We start from the raw sequence: 21580 nt of genomic DNA on the forward strand, positions 1-21580 counted from the left end.
TAACACTTGAAGGTGCTGACTCGGGAAAGGGGGGGTGGGGAAAAAAATATGAAACTATTGTTTTTAACTTGCACTGTTCACTTAATAATTTATCATGAATATTTCCCATATTATTTCATATCATTGTACAAGAAATAATGTATACATTATGAGGACATACTGTATCTAACAAGATATACTGTTAGACTCTTTGATTCTGTAAAATTAAATAAAAAAAAAAAAATAAATAAATAAATAAATAAAAAAATAAAAAAAAAAAATCAATACCTATTTTAAATAGATTTTGTATTGTTTTATATTTTTATATTTTAAAATCTTTCTCTAAAATGTGCATATGTTAACTATTTAATTTAGATTTATTTTAGATTAGTATATTTTATTCATAGAGACTGTATGAGAAGTCTAATTTGCAATGGAAAGATGATAAATGAATAGAAAATTCACTGTGTGATATGTCTTCATCATTAATCACACCTTTGGGATACCAGCAATATGGATCATGAAAACAAAGCTGAGACACCACTGTTTAGGTAACGGACACAACCCAAATTCCATCCCAGTACGGGGGTGGGGCAGGGGGGAAATGGACATCCTCTTAGCCATCCCAATGAACAGAAACATTTTATGTTTTCACTCAGCAAACATTTATCGAAAGTCTAGTGTGTGCGGGCACTATTCTAGGTGAGGGAGATATCACAATGACTAAGACACTGCCCTTTTTAGTGTTCACTATTTGTCAAGGAAAACACAAATACATAACATGACCAAGACCAGCGGAACATTTACAGCTCTGTGAGACTTTGTACCAACTCTTACCTAGCCATACAGGGGTGTTGGAACATTCTCTTCCTGAAATGTCTGTTCCCTCCTTTCCTAAACTAGCTAATGATTAATCATGCTGGCAGTCTCAGTCCAAATAACACTTTTCTTAAGACACTGTCTCTGGCCTTGTAGTCAAGGTTGGGCCCACCGATTTTATTAATATGTTTCCACAGCATCCTATATTCTCTTTATTTTTTAAAATCATAGTACCTTAGAATTAGTTCTTTCCTGCTAGGACAGGGCACCACAAAGAGGGAGCCTATGCGTTTCTGTTGACCGCTGTACCCCACATCTAGAGCAGAGATCCCCACAGCCACAGGCCCTAGGAGGAGCACATTAGAGGAAATATGAGCAGCTGTAAATGTACGGAGTCATTTGAACTTACACATTTTTATTGGGCTGCAGCCTTCACCTTCGATCTGCTCTCTGCTCCTGGTCTATTACCCTCTTGTTATCCCGAAACTGGTCCTAGAGCGCTTGCCTGTAGAGCCCATCCTAATTTGTTCTCTTCGCTTCTAACGGGCACTTGGAATCTAAACTATTCTTCACAATTTGGACGCAAGTCTCTCTTTTGGATGCCTGGCCTCCCAGTTGTTTCCCCATGTTTGTTATCACACTATCCCCAGAGCCCTGGGTTGAATTTCAGCTGGAGGCTTCGGGTCCGAGTCGATGGTTTTGTCAAGTTACGATGCTGACAAGGAACTTGGCAAGCACAGTTCTACAAAGAGATACCTCACACCAAAGGCTTTGTGTTTGAAATTTTGTTTCTTTTAATATTTAGATTTAAATATTAATGAAATTTGTATCTGTACAAATTAGATGAGAAAACAAGGGGAGAAAAAAATGCTTCCTAGATCTCATGAGAAAAATCAAGTGAGAATGTGCTTCCTTCCACAACAGGACACGGTTTGCATTTCTGCGTTCATAAATATTTAAATTTGAAGTCCAGCAGCAGTTATTTTTGAACAAAGATGACCAGATTTTTACAATGGGACAAAAAGAATATGTTGGCAATGCAACAGGAAATTTCTTGGTCTACTGGAAAAGTACTAAAAACATGATAATTTCACCGAAATGGAACAGCCGACAATGCCTTTAGGAAGTGCACAAATAAGCTCTATAGTGCTATGTTTGTACACAGGGATATACATTAAACATAATTTATAATATAAATTCCTTTTACTTACTAATGCTTATTTTTGAAAGAATCTATAAGGTGCACATTTCAAAGTATATATTATAACCCCTACCCTCAAAGAGTTATATGGGCTCTTCCCTGAGAAAGGGATTTTTCTGCTCAGACCTCCCTTACAGCTCAAAGGGCAAAATTAACTAATGGGGAAAGTTAGACTACTGCTTTGAGTATTTCCTATTCTAGTCCTTGAGAGTTACTTGAGAATAAAGAGACATTTAATACCTAAAATAAGTTAATTAGCTGAATCATACAGTTATTTGAAATGTTACTCCCTTTCTTTGAATTCATGAAATAGTAAATATTCAAAAGGGAAGCTTAAACGGTTGTGACATAATTGTCTAATGAAAGCACAACCAATTGTTTACATCTCAACTCCATAGAAAAACAAATAGGAGCATGCATGCTGACCCTGGGACGAGACAGTGAAAAACAAAAAGTGATCTTCTCAGGACTGATTGAAATACTATTAATAGAAACAATGATCAAAGAAGACCTAGAAGTCATTTTGCTCTTGTTTTTGATATCACCATATATCTTTTCAGATCACAACTGTCATACAATTATATAAAATTCAAACATTATGGAACCAATAAAAAGTGAATATAACTCCAGAAGATAACTATTCTCAGAAATTGAGTGCATATTTTTGATACTTTTCTCTACATGTCTAATTTGTAACTATTCTTAAATGAAATAATATTATACCATTGTTCTGAAACTTGATTTTTATATGTATCAATTACATTAAATATATTTTTATATCAGCAATATTTCTTTTTTCTTTAAATTGTTGTATAGCAGTAGTTTATTATAAGAATGTGCTCATATTTTTAAAGATATTTTCTTAGTGATATGCTTTTCTATTATTTCCATTTGGAGGTTAGTACAAACAATACTGCAATGAATAGTTTTGTATGCATTTGTATGTAAAATGTGGTAGTATTTCTGTAGAAAAAATCTTGATTTAAAAAATAGTATGCTAATATTACTTTCTGAAAGTATGTGCCTGTTTCTACATATTTTCACAAGTACTGGTGCTACCAATTTTTAAATATTCTACTAATTAGATAAGAATTAAACATATCTTATTTTTGGCTTCATTTGGATTTCTTTGCTTACTAGAGATTCTGAGCACTTTAAAAATGTTTTTTGACTAAAAACACTTGTTCTTTTTCTGTTTCTTTCCTCTTTTTCCCTTTTCTAGTAATTTGTCTTCTTCTTATTGATATTTAGGAACTCTTTATATATGTGGACAAAACATTTCTTCCATTAAATATTTTGCTAATATTTTCTAACAGCATCACTTATATATTAATTTCATTAAATTAGCCACTTAAAGTTTCCTTGCTTAAAGTCAATGGAACACCAAAGCTTGTGCTCAGACTTTTTTTTTGGCTACTCACAGACATATTCATGTATTCTAAGACTGAGGGTGAAATAAATACATTTTCAGACATGATCTCTCACCGGTAAATTTCACCTCTAATTGACCTATTTTTAAGATGCTACCAGAAAATAGTCTACAAATAGAAGAAAACAAATAAAAAATAATATGTGAGATCTGAGCCAAAATGAGGTCAACACAGAAGAGGTATGACAAGCACTACTAAAAGATAGGTGCGTGTGGAAAAAACAACTCAAACCACAACAAGCAACACAGAAGACTTCTGTGACCAAATCTGTGGGCATTGCTCCCCACAGAACAAGCAAACAAGCAATTCTGCAGCAGACACCAGCTGGGTGTCCTCTAATTCTGTAGTCCCCAACCCTCGGTATCGGTCTGCAGCCTGCTAGGGACTGGGCCACAGAGCTCCACCACCCTCCATTGATCCGTGGAAAAATTGTACTTAACCTAATAGAGTTGTTTTCACAATTAAATGAGATATTTTATGTAATGGTTAGCTCAGTACCTGACAAGTAGTAACTTTCAATATATTTTGGCTATTTTTATCTTTAACATAATTATTATAATAATATTAGTAATCATAGATAAGATAACATTTGAACATCCAGAAAAATACTACTGATCTTTTGATAAAATATAATAGTTCTTCCTGATTTAAATGTATGAATTCTTATAAAGTAAGTGTAGAAAGAAATTTAATAAGATAAAGAATAGCTGTACAGGGACAGCAGCCAGCATCAAATTCAATAAGGAGGCATTAGTAGGATCACCATTAATCCCGGTACCAAGAATACTTGCTATCATAGCTATAGTTTAACATTATTCTAGGAACTGTTGCTAATTCAAAACATCAAGAAAAGTATACATCAAATCCTAAAAAAGTGAAATCATTCATTATTGTGATACTTTTTTTTTTTAACTCAGAAAGTCCAAGAAAGTCAACTAGTAAGTAAATTTAATAAGGTGGCTACTGATAAAATAGACAAATCAATAGCTTTTCTTCTCTACCAGCAATAACCGGTTAGAAATTAGAATAGAATAGGAGTTCTTATCTATGGAGCAAAGAAAAACCCTAGCAATGAACTGAACAAGGGACATGCATTGCCTATGAGAAATAAAGAACAGAATGCTGCTATTGAGATTAACAAAGAAGATTTATACAGATGGAGAAAAATGTTATCTGCCTTTATGGGAATAATGTACCTTATGAAGATGTTAACTTATACAAATAAATCAATAAATTTAATGAAATTCCAGTAAAACTTCAGAGGAAATTAGGTGCCAAATAAAATTATAATTAAAAGAATATGATACGATATGGGGGAATTTTCTCAATGCAAAAATATGAAAGTAGCATAGAAAATTATATGCACCCATTTTATAAACTAAAATATAGGGGCAATAGTTATAGAATATCTGGAAAAATACTTCCAAATTTTAGCACTGAGATGGGTATTCTTGGTAATGATTTCCTGTATTTTTTCAATTTTACACATGAGAATGTATTACTCTCTGTATTTTAAAAAAAGGTATGCCACAGAAGTAAATCTCATGAAATGATTTTATCAGTGTGAAATAGGCTAATGATAACATTTGCTTTCTGTCATTCACAATTGGGCACTGCAAAAACATCATTATCCACACTGTTTTTTGTGCAATGGATAATATATTTAATAATTAACTCTCCACAGTATGTGGAAATTATGCTTCCATACCAAGTTTTATTTTATATAATAGATTTCAGTAATGTGTTTTAGCACCTACTGTAATCAGTTGATGGGGTTATATTCACAAAGACTTTGTCCAACATAGAATTATGTTCCCTTTAAGACCTCTTCCTTTTGAAATTATCCACTTTGTGTCTGGATCAATCATGCACACACACAAACACACACATAAGCATACACTTTTTTATTCAGATGATCATAATTTGTGGCTCTCAGAGAGTTATTTCCATTGTAATTTTAATTTTTACCTTGTAGTAGAAAAATGTCAAAAGATCGGAAGTCAGGTAAGGTTCAGAAATACTGAAAGTTGGGTGAGGTTTGGAAATATTAGAAGTAGGGGAAGGTTTAGATATTTAATTAAATGAAATTCTAACACAGAACATTTTATTCACATTGATATGTTATATTACATTATGATAATCTTATACAGAATCCATCAAAATACTTTCACCGTACCAAAAAATGATGCTAATTACGATAATTTGGGTTTCATGAATGGTTTCTTTCGTAATGCAAGACATTAAGGTTGACTATCACCAGGTAGAAAAAGGTGGAAAAATCCTTGTTGGTCATTGATATGAAAACTTCCTATATGTGTTGACATAATAGAATGCTCATATTTGGAATCCAGGTAAACATCTTGAAATAGTCTAACAAAGCTTATTTCTCTCTTAGTACTTCAAGTTACACTTTCACATATACTAATACTATTGTACGAATTTCACGATGGTTTGATGAGTTTGATGTTATTATCATAATGGTACAGAAAAAGAAATTTTAACACAAAGACATTAAGTAATTTGCCAAGTAACAAAGAAAATAGTAGAAATGAGGATCTTTGCCTAATGCTCTTCTAATTATAATGCACAGTACTTTTGTTCTCTGTAGTGTAACATATGCGTGTCTGTGATATTTCTGAACATTTTCGTATTTCTCCCGAAGTTATCAATTTGTTAGTTGTCTCTACATTTCCAGGTATTTGCATTCACCACACACAAATGCCGCATAATTTATATCCCTGGGAAGGGAAAATTTTGTCTTTGTCCGTGCAAGTGAGGAAGATACCCAGTCTGAAACCTGGGCCCCTTCCTTCCCCTCCTTGTTCATCTCGTCTTTAAAGGTCCCTGGCTTCCATCCCTCTCTCTCCATCTCCCCCGCCCCCACTCTAAGTCAAGCCCAGTTCCCCCCACGTGGACCACTACACTGCAGCATCTCTTAACTCAGCTCTGCCTTCTACTGTTGACACTCAGAACATTCTCTGCAAAGTAGCCAGGGAAACTGTGTCAAGTTTAAATCAGTTCATATCAATCCCTATTTCCTTAAAAAGGCCTCGGGGGCTTCCTGGTGCTCTTAAAATAAAATAGTCACATCCAAACTCTTTACCCAGCTTGCAAGGCCCCCCGTGACCAGGCCTTGAGCTAGCTTTCAACCTCCACCTGTGCCATCTGCCTGCCTGCCCCTCACTCTGCACTCACCTGCCACGGGGTCGTCTGCTGCTGTCCCACCCACCACAAGCTCTTCACTGCCTCAGGACCATTTTACCTGGCGTTGCCTCCATATGGATCATTCCTCACCAACAGGCTTCTCACCACTAAATCTAAGTAGGACTGAGGCTTTTATTCTTTACCAAGGCACCCTGTTTATTTCCTTTCTCAAATACAACACAATCAGCACACTCTTTGGAGCATAGTGGACCCTCAGCAAAAATTGAGGGAATGAATACTTTTTTGCATAATAAACACAGGTAGGCTGTCTAGAAAACTTTAGACACCCATTCTTTCAACTATTTCTAACTTTTGTTGTGAGTTTCAGTAAGACAGAAAGCAAATTATGAGCCTTAGATAGGACACTATTCCATTGTCCTCTAAAACCAGGCTTATGAAAATTGGTTTGTGAAGTAGTCAAAGAAAAGGAAAATTTTAATTAATCTAATTCATAAGCAAATATGACATCAGTTTTATTGATATAATTGTAGTGAATGTTACTTTTAAAAGATACCTTCTTTAAGTGGCTATTGTTAACATTAATATAATGTTTTCTTTTCTTTTGATAATTAGTTTCTTGAAGCCTGTGGTTAGGAAATCTTTCAGTTTTCTAATTAGTTTTGTTTTTTGTTTGTTATTGGGTTTCTTTTTCCTGAAGAGAACTAATGACATTTCACAGTACATAGAGTATACAGTACACAATCTCCTGCATCTAACTCTAGATTTAACTTTCCATCAACAAAGACTTTGGATATTTGCTACCCTGTGATGACTACTCCGCTTTGGGTTGTTTCAACCTGTGACTTAAACTGTGGATAAAAATCCAGTCACTAATGTAAACTCTTTAATAAAGAAAATATACCATATTTAGTAGTTTATTCTCAGCAGCAAGCATTTATGCTGTTCCTACTGTATGCACAGTTCTAGCAAAGAGTGAAAATAATGCAAATAACTATAGGGAAATAGCATGTTCTAAAACCTGCTGTTTTTTATAGGCATCTTCAAAGAGACAACCTCCTAAGGAGAACTTATCTAATTTGAATTGAAAATATAAAGGGATTTCTTATAAATGGACTGACTTGCCTTGAAGTTGATATGTCAGGATTAATTATTAAAATAACCTTTTACTTATGAAATTGTCTAAGTTGAATTACTCCAAAGCAAATAGAAAGAAGAAACGAAATTAGCCAGTTTGCCACATTTAAAAAACAAAACAAAAAATCCACTAAATTGCACACAGCATCTTTCCTTTACACCATTATTCAAAAATCTGGGACTGAGGCTTTGTTCATAGGCCAGCAGTAAATACATCGGCTATAATGCCAAGGAACTTTAAAGCAAGTTCAATGAAATGGAACTCATTATTCTTTGAGGCACATCACTATTGGCATATGGTACATTCATTCTATGACTTTTCATTGTGTGAGTGGATTATATTTCTCAAAATGATTCTTTTTTCTATGCCTAAACAGGCATGCATTTATATTTACTGCAGGTCTGAGAAAGTTTGTGTGGAGTGACACATCTTTAAGTAAATATAAATTTTGTCTTCAGTGACAAGCTAATACATATTATGCCAGGCAATTTTGTATGAATTGATTTTTGTTTGTGGGCAAGAATAACACGGGCATGTTTATTTTTCTATAAAGTTCATGGAGGAAGGGGATAAAGAAAAGATAGATTTTTGGAGTAGTCCTAATTACAAACAGATTACAACATTGACATTCTATGACAGTAATGGAGAAGAATACACTTCAATTATGCAATAACAAAGAATGGTGGATTAGGGACCATTGAGCTGGTGACTAAGTTGGACACAAGAGTGATTTGAAAGGAGAGAACTTAGAGTTGAGTTTTTCTAGGCTAGACACAGCCTGAAATCAGGACAATCAACTGAATAATTTTCTGCCAGACTCGGGACCTGGGGTTGATCGGAATCAGCAGATATCTCAATGGGAGCAGAATGTAAGCATATTTGCTCCACAGGAAATATGTACTTCTGCATGACAATGACAGCTGGAAAATCACATTTCTGGTCATAGGAAATACATAAAACATATAGAAACACCATTTCTCTAACTCATCTTGGAATCAGGTCATTGAAAAACATATGATTTTGTCTTTTTTCCATTCTATACACAATGGTATGAAGATTCAAAATGAACATAATCATAGAGCATCTAGCATAAAAATAAGGTTATAAGGGAGAAGGCAGCATAAACAAATGCACATTTTAGCCATGTTTAGGTCCCGGTATTTTGATACCGTGCATTGTTTTTCCCTGTAGAGATACTAAGCTGCCAAATGAGAGTATGGGGGAAGACTACATAAAACATACCTCTCCTTTTATTACATTTAAAAAGGCTGTTTTCCCCTTTGAAATTACTTATTACATAAATCATTCCAAATCTTTTCATTGCCCCCTCAAATAGTCCAAATGTAATCCCATAGAGCACAGACACACACAATTTAATGTCCCAGATTTCTATGTCAGCTTATTTTTTAAATTACTAATATTTCATGCTTCTCATTAGGTCCATGACTACTCAGTGATCCATTTATCACCTGTATCAGGCTCACACTGGGGGCCCAGCACTTGCCCCAAATTTCTGTTTTGTTTTTGTCTGCTTGTTTGTGTTATGGCCAAACTTAATATAGTAAAACCAGAGGTGAAACTTAGAAACAAAGTTTCAAATTTTTAGCATCACAACTAGCCCTTTGTCTCTCCCCCAAGACCATAAATAAGTAAATGAAGACATAAGCTAGGAAGAAAAGGGTAAAATGAAATGATGCCTGCATTAAAGAATAAAGGTCAGCTCTCAGACTGCAGTGACAACATGCACGTGGTGCTTCTTGTTGCCACAGTTCCCCTCCTGGGGGAGATTTATAGCTTGTGATGGCTGTTCTGAATTAAACAAATTGTCTGAACACAGCAAATATTAAAAACTTCAATATCCACCATTTCTCATGGATCGTAAATCTGGTAAAATTAATTCTCCCAAGTTCAATGATTACATTTTAGCAGATCTATATATGTGAAAATTCCCATAATAGAAAAAAATAAATCATTTTGTAATTCCACCCAGAGTAAGGTGATGATAACAATATGAGCTAATATTTGTTGCACTTACCATGAGGCAGGCCATTTTATATTCATTATCTCATTTGCTTTTCTTAACTACCCTATGAAGTGAGTTGAATGAACAAGATTTATGGGATATAATCATATCTATCTTTATTTGTCTCCCAACATTTCTTTAAAATTTGTACAGTGTCTCAGTCTATTTGTGTTGCTGTAACAAAATACTTGAGACTGGGTAATTTATAAATGACAAAGTTTTTTTTTTTTTTCCCTCCTCACCGTTCTGGAGGCTGAGAAGTTCAAGATCAAGGCACTGGCAAGTTTGGTGTTGGATGAGAGTTGCTTTCTGCTTTTAAGACGGTGCCTTGTTACTGCATATCTGAGAGGATGAAGGCTGTGTCCTCACGTGACAGAAGGATGGAGGGCAAAAGGACCTAGTTAGCTTCCTCTAGCCCTTTTATAAGGTAGAAATCCCATCCATGACCTAGTCACTTCCTAAAGGCCCCACCTCTTAATATTGTGGCACTGGAGATTAAGTTTCAACATGAATTTTGGAGGTAACTCAAACATTCAAACTGTAGCATGTGCTGAAAAAGTTCTTTCTGCCCCTCATGGAAATATGATCAGGCCCCTTAATTTTCCAGACTCCTCTTATGGAAGCAAAATTCCTACAGTTACTTTAATCCACAAAATATGATCTCAATCTTAGTAGTCATTTTATGAGGGATATTTGAAGTAAAAACTACTTCATCCTGGGCCCAAAGAATCTCATGGTTCACATTTAGCATTCCTGCTCGGGCCTACTTGCCAATCTAGTCAGTCCCATAGGATAGGATCTAAGACCACTATGCCTGAAAACACTCACAACTTTTTAAAAATGTAGCTTAAATCAAATACTTATTAGATACAAAAGTATATTTATAAGGTATGTGTAAGGTATAAAGAATGACAGCACAATGCACTCCTATGTACACAACATCCAGTTTAAGAGATAGAACATTCTGCATGCCCTTTCCATTATGCCAATGCATCTTTGTGTCGGGTAATTGTAGTTCATTTATTATCTCCATAACATTTTATTGTATGAATGTTCTATACTTTATCAATCCATTTTACTATTGATGGCATTGTGCTTTTAAATAGCATTTCCATGATTATTGATGGAGTGGAATATCTTTCCATATATTTATTACTCATTCCTATTATTATACCTCCTCCTCTGACTTTTGTGTATTTTTCTATCAGATTGATTTTTAGTTCTCTCTCTCTCTATCTGTATGTATGTGTATATATTTTAGCCCTTAATCCATTGACAGTTATGGCTATTTATATTTTCTATCAATGCATAGCTTATCTTTTTATTTTCTTTATGGTCATTTTTGATGAGAAATTCTTGAACCTAATGCAATCAAATTAATCAATATTTTCCTTTACGTATTGTGTTTTTTTAATTTTAAGAATTCTTTATCACAAGATTATAAATATATTTTCTTATAATGCTTTATAAAAGTTTTATACTTTTGTCTTTCACATTTAAGTCTATAATCCAACTGGAATTAATTTTGGGCTATGGTATGATATAAAAACTCATTGTCATTTTATCCATATGAATGACCCTCTGAACACCATTCACTGCAAGATCCATCCTTTCCTTACTATTATATAAAGCCAGCTCTGTCATTAGATGTCCACATATTTGTGAGTCAGCTTAGAAAGTTTTATATTTTGCTCCATTGTCCAGTTTGTCTATCCGTACAATAGTGACACATTATCTTATTTACTATAATTTCAGAATAAGTTTTGACATTTTGTGTGCCATTCTCCCACACAGTTTTTCTCCTCCAGGGATATTTTGGCCATTCTTGACTCTTTACATTTTAGAACCAATGTGTCACAGTTAACATATACACAGAACAAAATAAGAGAAAACTAAATAAAATACCCTGTCAGGACTGGGATTATGATTACCTTAACTCCATAGATTAAGTCAAGAAACACTGACATCTTCACGATGGCTGTGTGATATGTCTCGATATCAATAGGGCTATTCCTTCTTTCTGAACTATGGATTTTCATGTTGCCTTGATTATTTGGGGATATTTAATTTTCTGTACAAATCTTAGAGTGTTTACCAAGTTTCTCAAAAAAATTCAACTAAGATTTTATTGGGATTGCATAAATGTGGGTAAATTTAGGGGAGAATTTTTACCTTTATGTCAGGTTATATCATCCAAGAGCATAAAATGTCTTTTCATTTTATGAACATCAGAACATCTATTTCTTTTTTTCAAGATCTAAGATTTTCTCCATATGTCTTGCATATTCCTATTTAATATTCTTCAGGCTTGTTATTGTTGATGATATTTTAATTTTTATTACATTTTCTGGTTGCTTATTGATTTTGTAAAAACTATTAATTTTTGCATTATGGTCACGTATTGGGCATGTATTTAGCTTCTTAGTCACTGGAGATTAAGTTTCAACACAAAGTTGTCTTTATTCTGCAGTATTCTGAGATACTTCTCTTAGGATAATGGTCTCTAGTTTCATACAAGTTGTTGCAAAAGACATAGTTTCATTCCTTTTTATGGCTGAGTAGTATTCAATGGTATACACACACATGGACACACCACATTTTCTTTATCCACTCATCAGTTAATGAGCACTTAGGTTGATTCCATGTCTTTGTTACTGTAAATTGTATTGCAATAAACATTCAGGTGCAGTTGCCTTTTTTATAAAATGAATTCTTTTCCTTTGGGTAGATACCCAGTAGTGGGATTGCTGGATCAAATGGTAGTTCTACTTTTAGTTCTTTCAGGACTCTCCATACTGTGGTTGTACTAGTTTACATACCCACTGATAGTGTATAAGCACTCCCTTGTCACCACAACCACCAATATCTATTATTTTTTGACTTTTTAATAATGGTGATTCGGACAGGGGTGAGGTGGTGGTATCTCCTTGTTTTAATTTGCATTTCCCTAATAATTAGTGATGTTGAACATTTTTTCATATGTTTATTGGCCATTTGTTTATCTTCTTTTGAGAAGAGTCTGTTCATGTCTTTTATTCACTTTTTCATGGGGTTATTTGTTTTTTTCTTGCTGATTTGTTTGAGTTCTTTGTAGATTCTGGATATCAGTCCTTTGTCGGATGTATAGTTTGTGAATATTTTCTCTCATTCTATAGGTTATCTATTGTTGATTATTTCTTTTGCTGTGCCAAAACTATTTAGTTTAATTAAATCCCATTTATTTATTTTTATTTTTGGAGTCTTATTTATAAATTCTTTGGCTAGGCCAATGTCTACAATAGCTTTTCCTACATTTTCTTCTACAATTTTATGGTTTCAGGTCTTACATTAAGATCTTTAATCCACCTTGAGTTAATTTTTGCATAGAGTGAGAGACAGATTACCTAGTTTCATTCTTCTGCATGCGGTTATCCAGTTTTCCCAGCACTACTTATTGAATATGGAGTCCTTTCTCCAGTGTATGCTTTTGTCTGCCTTGTCAAAAATCAGTTGGTCATAGCTGTATGGTTTTATTCCTGGATTCTTTATCCTGTTCCATTGATCTATGTGTCTACCTTTATATCAGTACCATGCTGTTCTGGTTACTATAGCCTTGTGAGATAATTTGAAGTCAGGTTATGTGATACCTCCAGATATGTTCTTTTTGCTTAGGCTTAGATTGCTTTTGCTTAGATTGCTTTGGCTATTCTGGGTCTTTTTGGTTCCATATGAAGTTTAAGATTATTTTTTTCTAGATCCATGAGAAATGATGTTGGAATTTTGAAGGGAATTGCAGGGAATCTGTAAATCACTTTGGGAAGTATGGAGATTTTAACAATGTTGATTCTTCCAATCCATGAGCATGGAATGTTTTTCTATTTGTGTCATCTCTGATTTCTTTCATCAATGTTTTGTATTTCTCCTTTCACCTACTTGATTAAGTATATTCTTAGGTATTTTATTTTCTTTATGGCTATTGTGAATTTCGTTTTCTTGATTTGACTCTCAGCTTGACTTTTATTAGTACACACAAATGTTATTTATTTGTGTCAATTAATTCCTGAAACTTTCTGAATTTATCTATCAATTCTAGGAGGCTTTTTGGTGGAGTTTTTATGGTTTTCTAGGTATAAGATCATATCATCAACAAACAGGGCTAGTTTCACCTCCTTTTTCCCAATTTGGATGCCTTTTGTTATATAGCTTATAATAGTTACAGCTGTAACACAAGCCTGCAGCATGTAATCCCATATACCTAACTTTATTTTCATGCAGATGTATTGTGTTTACAATAAACACTAGGCTTAATTGACTTCAACAAATATTTATTGATTATCTGTCAGTAAAAATAAATATTATACTAAGTTACTTGTGGTTGCTATCTAAAATTTGTGTTATAATTTCATGGGAAACACATTTATAAAAATGAGATCAATATAATATAGTACTTGATCTTATCTCATCAATCCCTCAAAAAAATTTAAAAAAACAACCAACCAAAAAAAAAAAAAAAAACCCTTGGAATGTTCTCAGCAAGGAAATTCCTCAAACAGATTAGTTAACCAAAAGATGAAACAAGAACACTGCCATTTTTCAAAGTATTAAATTATCCAAGTGAAAGCGTAACATCAGTTTTATAAAAAAGGAATATTTTTCTTTTCATTTTAATTGTAGGCCTCAAAAGCTAAAAGTTAGTCATTTCAAGTTTGCTCATTTTCCAGAGTAGTGTTTGATTATTCATAATGAGAAATCAGTGCCTTTGAAAGTAAAATATAAGAGGAAATAGAACTTTTTAAAAATTTGCCTAGTGTCTGTGCAAATAAAGAGCCTCATTAATCAAGATGACTCCATTGAAAAGTTGGCTTTAGACACACATCACTATGCAATTGTCATTTTTACCCCCATGATCTCTTTCAATGTCATACACTTGCAAAACAAGCTTTATATACTTGCACCCAATAAAGGATCTAATCACTTTGTCATCAAGTATTTAGAAAGTAACAGAAGAAAGAAATATATTCAACAAACATTTATTAAGTACCAGCTAGGCTCTAGGTACTGTGCAAGGCTCTTAGAATATGGAGAAAAATGTAGTCATCTCCTTCATTTGTCTCCAAAGCCAGAGGAGAGACAAGAAGTAAGCAGAGACTTCCAACAGCAAGGGATAAGTACTGTAATCAAGGCCTGCTGGGGTGTTAGAGAGTAGAGATAGATAATGTATATCTATTCCTACATAATGATATCATTATAAACTCAGCAGCTTAAAAACAACACATATTTATTATCTCCCAATACCTATGGGTCAGGTTTTTGTGTACGTCTCAACCAGGTCGTCTTCAGAGTTCTACAGAGCTGGAATCAAGGTGTTGGCTGGAGCTGTGGTCTCATCTGAGGCTTGGCTGGGGAAGGATCCTCTTCCAAGTTCACATGGTGCATAAACTCAGCAAGGAATCTCCTCAAACAGATTAGTTAACCAAAAGATGAAACAAGAACACTGCCATTTCTCAAAATATTAAATTATCCAAGTGAAAGTGTAACATCAGTTTTATAAAAAAGGAATATTTTACTTTTCATTTTAATAGTAGGCCTTACAAGCTAAAAGTCATTTCAAGTTTGCTCATTTTCCAGAGTGGTGTTTGATTATTCATAAGGATAAGTCAGTTCATGGAATGCATAAACTCAGAGAAAGAGTTATAGAACTTCAAGTAGTCTTTGGGACTGATACATGATGAGGAGGCACGGAGGATGGGTTGAAAATGGGCGCGAATCACAATAACCAGCTTTCCAGAACACTTACGATAGTCAGGTTACTTTCAGGGGGATGCACATGTCTTGTCTCCCCTTAACCCTCATGCTAACCCCATGAGGTTACTTCTATTATTATCCCCATCTTGGAGACAAAGTAGAAGTAGAAAGAAGTTAAAACATGTTTCCCTATGAAGGTAAACAGAGACCAGGTTATAAATAACCTTGTATCCCTTGTCAAGTAATTTTTATTTTATCCTGACGATACTTAGAGGATATTTAAACTGAGGAAGAATGTAAGCGGTTATATTTATTGGAAATTTTGGGGAAGCATGTATGTGTCAGAGGGTCAGGGGGCAGTGCAGTTTCATTTTGAAGATATTGCAGTAATCTAGATGAGCAATGCTGAGGGACTGATCTGAGTCAGACACAAGTGAGGTTGGACTAGAGGGACTAGAATCAAGAGATATTTAGGAGGTAGAATTATCACCAAGGCTTTAGTCAGATGTGGGCGTTGAAGGGATTAGAGACGATTCCTAAGCTCACTGGGGGGAGGATGGTGCCACTCACAAAGAGGCTAGCAGGGAGGGGAGTAGGTTTGGGGGGAAGAGGAGATAGCGGGTTCCATTAAAGGAACCTCAGTGGATTTGATTCTTGTTAAAGCACGAGGTGGGGTCATCAGCTAATGTATGGTGTGATTTGGGGGGGACAGAGAGGGAAGGAGGTCTGAAACTGTCACTGTGATGTATGCAATAGGGAATGGATCAAAGGTGAGTGAAGTAATGGCTGCATCCTCAGGACCAAGGGTGATTGGAGTGAACTTGCAGAGAAGCCAAGCACCGGGCTCAGGTGCCCGTCATTAGTACCACCACCAGAGGGGAAAATGAACAGTGAAATTTGTTCAAGGATGGAGAGTGGCAAAAAGGAGCAGCAGGAAGATAAGAGAGGGAGCATTTTACTGTTGGTCATGGCACTTTGGCTGAGTCAGAGGCAAATAAATTCAGAGGGGCTAGAAGAACTGGCAGAGCATTAGAAGACAATGGAAAGCCCACATAGAAAACAAGATCCAAAGCCCTCACCAACGCTCACAAGGTTCTGCACGATTTTGTCCCCTGGCCACCTCTGCGAAAGCCCTAGGCTATTCCTTGACTAGTATAATAAGTATGCTCTTGTTGCATGGTGTTTGCAACCGCTGTTCCCTCTGTTCAGATCTCTCTTCCCCAAGATATTTCCCAGCCCCTCTGACTTTGTTCAGTTTTCTCTTTCTATGTTGCCTTCGCAGAGTAGCCCTCCTTGACCCCTATCTACAATAGCACTTGTTTCACTATCTGTTCCCTTGCTGAACTTTAAAATACCTTTGATTAAGTAATTCTTTTATGTGTTTAAAAAAAAACAAAAAATTTCCATGTACAATGAAAAGTCTTGTGGTCTCCCATCCATCCAGTCCCCCTTCCCTAGAAGATACCACACTTACTAAATTCTTATATATCTTTCCATGCTCCCCACGCACATATAAAGAAATATGCATATGTGTTCTTAGCTTTATTCTTCTTTTCTGTGGAAGAGAGTGCGTATTACACACATTGTTGGGCTCCTGGCTCTTCCCATATTGCAGTTCTCCACTCATTCATGCATAAAGAGAGTCTTCATTTTATTTTTATTTGGGGATTTAGAGGTTTTGGATTGTTTGATTTACAATAACATAATGTTTTGTTATATACCATAGTTTGTTTAACCATACCACCCATTAATGGACATTGGCTATTTTATAATTTTCTTTATCAATTCAATGAATAACTTTGTTCATAGTTTTGCCTGTGCACAAATATAGTTGTAGCATAAATTCCCTGAAGTGACTAAAAGGCTACATATAAGTATAATTTTGACAGGTAATGCCAAATTGCCCTCCAAAGGGAATGTACCAATTTATATTCCCACCCGCCATGTGTAAAAGTGCCTGTTTCCCCACAGCCTTGCTAAACAAGAGTCCAGTTAATCAGTGAATTTTTGTCAATCTGAGAAGTAAAAAAATGCTATCTCCACATAGTGTTTTGTTTGCATTTGGCTGATTAAGAGTGAGGTATGAGCTTTGTTTCCTATATGAAGACCTTTTGTATATTTTTGTACATTCTTCTTTACTACAAATCATTCTTTTCTTTTATGAAAAATACTTTGTCTCTGTTATCACTGTATTCTCAGCACCTAGAGCAGTACCTGATCTATAGTGGGCACTTTAAATACTTGTTGAATAGATGAGAAAATGAGATGATCAGGGTGAAATGCTGGGCTAAAGAAGTAAGGAAAAGAAGACGTGAAGTGAAAGAAGGAAGGAAAATCCAAGATCATGGCTGTGGAGATGGAGCAGTTTCAAACGATGACGCGCTCTTAGGTGTTACCATGGCAGCAGGTGTCATAGCTACAAAGATCCTGCATCAGAGAAACGTGATGATGCCAAGAGCTGAGAAGGGTCACCCACATAGATGAGGACAAGAAATAAAGTGTCACACTCAGAGCTATTCTGGGCACAGTGTGCATCTATGAGCCTGCTAAAGAATGCAGGTAAAAATGGTATTGTGACTATAATTGGGTGTCCCAATGACTCCTCCCAAGATGATCCTCTGGGCACCCAGATTTTCCTGCTTTGGGTCTAACTGGGAACCTGTGGCCTCAAGGCCACATGTGGCCCTCTAAATCCCCAGGTGCAGCCCCTAGACTGAATCCAAACTTCATGGAACAAATCCTGTTAATACAAGGAAAATTTGGATTCAGTCAAAAGCCTGCACTCAAGGATCCAGAAGGCCACATATGACCCAAGGCTGTAGTTTCCCCACCCCTGGACCAGGCTTCTCATCCTCTCACTCTTTCCTGTTATTTTAATTCTATCTCTGGCTCGGCTACCTTGGCTGCTCAGCTCTTCTAGCCTTGGAATTACTCCTCCACCAGTGTCTCTTCTCTTCTCCTTATTGTTGCTCAAATCCAGTCTCTCTCGTCAACTCCCTTTTGGACTCAGCATTCTGGAACCTGTCCCTCTCCCTGCCTTTTGCCAGAGAGTTGGCTGGTGGATACAGAAAATAAATTTCCTTTTCTTCCCTGCTCTTGTCTTTCAGCAACAAATGGAATTATTTATAATTACCAAAGTCCTGTCTTGGCAAATTCCTCTGTCTCGAAAATGTGGAAAGCTGTCATAGAAAATGACTTTCTAAACTAAGATGACTCTTTAACAAATTGAGGGATAACAATCATTACAATGAAAGTGTACCTTCAAGTCTTTGTGGAGCAACTTATCTGTTTCTGAATCTTTTTTATAGTATCACTGTGCTGTTTAGTAGATATTTCTTTTGTTCACTCTTTATACTATGAAAAACAATCCTATTACAGCAAATTCAATTGAATTGAGCAAGAATTTATTGAGCACCTAGTAATGTTCCTAGCATTGTGCTAGAAGTTGCGGGGAACACAGATGAAGGATATGATATACCCTTGCCCTCCAGGAGTGTAGGATTTTAGCAAGAAACAATATGTATGCAAATAATCCAATTAGCCTGGAAACCCACAGAGTGCAAATATGGAAAAGTAGAGAATAAAATAAGTCAACTGGATATAAATTATGTTCTAGACACACTGAAGCATTCATCTATACTGGACAAGCCAAACTTGTTCCTTCCTTAGGATTTTTGCCCAAAAAGAGCTACTTCTAAACTCACCAGCTGGCTAGCTTGTATCTCTGATCACTCAGGACTCAATAAGGTTTTCCATATTGGCCTGTCTAAATGACTTAGTCCTCTCCAGCCCCAATCACACTTTCCATTTTATTTTCTTTGTAACATTTCAGTCTCCGAAATTTTCTGGTTCATGTATCTGTTTACTTGCTCATTTGTCTACCTTCTCTCACCAAATGTAAGCTCCATAAGTACAGTCAATTTGTTCTATTCCCTAGTATATCCCCAGGGGCTATACCAGTGCCTGGCACATGACAGGGCCTCAAAAAGTCCTTGAATTAATGAAACAAATGGAAAAAATGGATGGGACCAACACTCACTAAGAAAGATAAAGAGAAACCAAAGACTGCTGGAGTTTCTGGATATGGCTTCAAGGATGTGGTGACATGTTAGGTAATACCTGAAGATTAGGTGACATTTCAACTGAGAAGAAAAGGATACTGATGGATTATTCAGTTAGCTGGTAAGTGTCTTGCTGGAGAGAAGATTTAGTAGGCTTTTACAATGATTTCTTCTCACTATAGAGACATGTCAAAACCAACATGATTCACTCCCAAGGGGGACAGCCCCACTTTTCAAAGCACTGTACATTGAAGAGTTTCCTGAATTGGGAGACAAGAAGGGCTCTGGTGGCCACTGATAAGCCATAAACACCCATCAGTATGCTTGATTTTTGCCAACAACAGAACCTCCTTCAGGGCTCAAGGGTAGGTTTAATATTATTAGAGGACATTAGTTAAAAAAACAAACAAAAAAAAAAAACTTCAAGACTTCAAAACAAAGAGTTGGAGGAAAATTAATTTAGTGTCTTGGGAGATTAGGTGGCAATGAGGTTGAATATATTTCGTGGAATTTATTTTCATAGAGACAGTCAAACTCTGTTGCCCAAGAAATAATCTAGAGGGACTGCTGTTCACCGTTTTTCCCTCCAATCCAATCACCAAATCTCATCAAATCAACCTTCTTATAGATCCCTTGAATCTACTCATTCTCCACTCTTCCCAGTCCTACTTCCTTTGTACAGTTTCCATAGCTCTTACCTGCCCGGCCGCCAGAGTTTCTAACAGGATTCCCTTTCTCCACTTAGAGTCTTCCAGTCTAACCTCCGCACTATAGCAGAATAAATTCTAAGGAGCAAATCTGACACATCACACCCTGCTTAAACCTGTTAAGGCCTTTCTATTATCTTGTGGATAAATTCCAAACTCTAATTCACGATATTCAAGGCCATCTGTGATCCATCTCTTTGCTCCAACTCCAGCATCATCTCTCAACATCCTCCCAGAACTTTCCCCATTCCCTACCACCCGTACTCTCTCCTGTAGACACATGGAACTGCCTCACGATGCCTACACTAGCAGCACTATCTCCTGATTCTGAACATCACTTCTCTTACCCTGTTGGCTCTGCCCCTTTGCCCTTAGCATCTCACATAAGTCTGGCACAGTTCTAATAGACACCCCAAAAATATTTGTTAACTTCCAAAATAGGATACCCATTGCAAAAGGCAGGAAGAAAGAACTCGCTAGGTTTGCCAGAAACCTGTGGTATCAGTCAAGAAAGTGCAGGTGGTGTGGGCAGGGTGGGGCTGGATATAAAAAGCCTATGAGTTCGATGCTGCTAAGGAGCTGAAGACTGAGCCAAGAACAGTTTTAGGTTCTTATTTTCCCAGCAAGGCAGCAGCTGGTGCCTGGCAGAAGGGGAATGGTGTTGCCATGTCACTGAACAGCAACAGTGGAGTGGCCAAGGAGCCAGCAGCCTAAACACTCTTCCCTGGGCCAGAACGGGGCTGCAGGGAAAAGGTGGCAGCGCAGCCAGCGTCAGCTGGAGAAAACAGCAGAGGCCATGGTGGCTCCTGGTGGGGGAACTGCTTACCCAGCCGAACTCTGTTAATTAAGACTAATAGGGCGCAAGGCCAGTCTGAGGGGCTAAATATCCAAATTGTAGAATGTAGCTAAACAAACATGTTTATAAAGTTTCCCAACCAAAGAACTTCAAAAACATCCTTCTTTTGCTTCCCATCACCTGTACCAGCCAGTCAACAAATCTTGATGATAACGTCTAATAAATGTCTAAAGACATTCCCTCCCTCCCTCATTTTTTGCCACAGTCTTTGTATTTTGAATCTAGACCTTTCTTACCAGGCTACATTAGGTTTCTGTGCACCTAACATTCCTTCAATCTGTCGTCCATACTCCTGGAATTTATATTTCTGTAGAAGTTGAACAGGGTCATGTCACCCTCCTTTTTAAGGATATTTTTGAGCCTCTAATTGCCTACAGAATAAGGGCCAATTGTTTAGCATTCTTAAGAAATTGTACATTGGTTTTCTCATGCAAAATGAGAAAAGACTACTTACCTAATAGAACTTTTTGAGGATTAAAG

The sequence above is a fragment of the Eulemur rufifrons genome, chromosome 16 (genome assembly GCF_041146395.1).
Source record: "Eulemur rufifrons isolate Redbay chromosome 16, OSU_ERuf_1, whole genome shotgun sequence".
Classification (NCBI taxonomy): domain Eukaryota; kingdom Metazoa; phylum Chordata; class Mammalia; order Primates; family Lemuridae; genus Eulemur; species Eulemur rufifrons.